The 2324-nt window shown below is 46.0% G+C and overlaps 1 pseudogene; it reads left to right on the plus strand.

The window, feature by feature from the left end:
• The first annotated feature begins 419 nt into the window (after positions 1-419).
• LOC102849388 lies at positions 420-1375 on the plus strand (annotated as a pseudogene).
• Positions 1376-2324: the final 949 nt, after the last annotated feature.

Below are 2324 nucleotides of genomic sequence, written 5' to 3' on the forward strand. Positions count from 1 at the left end.
GAGGAAAATGTGCAACCATAAATGAATGAAGATCCAGCTTTTCTGTAAGCTTTCAGTAAAATCACAATTTGAAAAATCATTACATGATGGACAACTGTAAGGTCAGTGATTTGAATGTGCTCCCCAGAGAAGATGTGGCTGTCTGCTTGCATGAAAGTTAGCCACTGCCACTGAGTCAATTCTGAATTGATTGATTCGAATCAACTTGATTCAAAAACACAGTGATCTGACCCTTCCCTCCTCCCTTTCCTATCCCTTGGAGTGGAGCTGCACATGCGGCTGCTCCTTGCTCTATCCCGCCCAGCCACCATCACACAGGAACAGGTCTAATGGCAGGACATTAGCCACTTTTCAGGGTTGTTAACGGCTGAGGCAGAAGCGAGGGCTTCGGAGTCTCAGAGAGTGTGTCTCCCGAGGCCATGGGCTACCCAAAGGTAGAGCACAGGGAACCACCGCGTGAGCGGGGAAGCCAGGGCTGTGGCTGTCGTGGGCCCCCTGCCAGAGCAAGTGAAGGGAACAGCTGCCGACTCTTCCTGAGTTTCTTTGGTTTCTCTCTGGCCCTCCACCTGCTGACGTTGTGCTGTTACTTAGAATTGCGCTCGGAGTTGCGGCGGGAAAGGGGAACCGAGTCTCGCCTAGGCGGCCCTGGCACTTCTGGCATCCTAAACAGACCTAATGGTCTCGACTCTGAAGGTCCCGTCATCCACCACCTCGGGCATCCGTGTCCTAAGCAGCAACCACTGGAACCCAGAGAAACCACACTACCCCCCCAGGTCTCAGGATGGGCACCAGCAAATACTTCAAGTCCTCTTTATGGTCTGCAAGCAGGGTTGTGTCATCTGCATGATGAAGATTGTTGATGAGTCTCTCTACAATCCTGATGCCACATCATTCTTCATACAGTCCAGTTTCTGGTATTCTCTGCTTTCAGCCAAGATCCATCCGGCATCAACAATGATTTCCTTCATTATATGACCTCTTCTGAATCCAGATTGAATTTCTGGCAGTACATCTGTCGATGTACTATTGTTCCAGAAAAAAAAAAAAAAAAAAACAAGAAAAAAACCCAACAACACAGTGATCTTCAGTCAGATATCTGGGACTGTAAATCTTTATGGGAATTGACTGGATCTGAACCACCCACCTTTCAGTCAGCAGTGGACACACAGCTCACTAGGCCATCAGAGTTCCCTCCGTAAATATTGAAGTCTTGGGAACTCTCCAAGGCAGTTCTACTCTGTCCTACACGGCCAGTGTGACTCAAAATCAACGCTACCACTGGGTTTACAGACGATTTTATCTGACCAGTCAGTTGTCTTTAAGTTGAATCTCACTTATGATAGTTTGTGTGTGTTGGTGTAGACCTGCTGGATGAGGGTTTTCAGTGGGTGATTACAACTCCATCAGAGGCTAATGTAGACACAGATCTAAGGGTCTTGCTTGACCTACTGAGGGCATTGGGTCAATGTGCTATTTGGTCTCTGTCACAGGTCTTGTTCAAAGTCCTCAGGGGAGAGAAGGAGGCTTCCTGTGACAGACTCACTGCTGTTGAATCCATTTCAACTCACAGCAACCCTGTATAACGGGAGAACCGTCCCGTCAGTTGCCCAATGCTTCCGTGTTTAGAGAACTCACAGCAAGTCTGTAGGACATGGGAGAACTCCTCCAGAGAGTTCCCAATACTTTACAGAAGCAGACTGCCTCATCTTGCACAGAGCAGCTGGTGAATTTGAACCGATGACTCTAGGGATAGCAGCTGAGTCCTTTAACTACTGTACCATCAGAGCTCCTTCCCCAAGAAAGACAAGAATAAACACTCCAAGTAAGAAGCAGATGGCAGGTTTAAGCCCAATTTAACCTGGAGTCTGTGGGTGGCTCAGATATTTAGCATTCGGGTACTCACTGAAAGATTGGAGGTCAAGTCCACCCAAAGATGTCTCCAAATAAATGCCTGGAGATCTACTTTCAAAAATCAGCTATTTCAAACTCTGTGGAGAGCGGTTCTACCCTAACACAAACAGGATCCCCATAAGTCAGGGAAGGGTTCTATAGTTCCAGGGTGTCTCCGTAAATCTGAATCAACCGAAAATGATTTTTTTTTTTGAGACAGGAGAGTGATTATAACTTCCCTCTCGGAGCCTCAGCTTCAAATATGGAAAATAAAATCAATCGCTATTGTAAAAGCAGACTTTTTCTTCTTAAGAACTACAATTTCCACAGCATTTTCACATCTGTTTATCCAATTTAATAGCATAATACAGAGCCAAACACTTTGAGAAGAATGTTTACCAAATACAAGAGATTATTTCATTCCTTTGAAAAAC

This window comes from Elephantulus edwardii, unplaced genomic scaffold (genome assembly GCF_000299155.1).
Source record: "Elephantulus edwardii isolate Elephantulus edwardi_28Jun2011 unplaced genomic scaffold, EleEdw1.0 scaffold00134, whole genome shotgun sequence".
NCBI classification, from domain to species: Eukaryota; Metazoa; Chordata; class Mammalia; order Macroscelidea; family Macroscelididae; genus Elephantulus; species Elephantulus edwardii.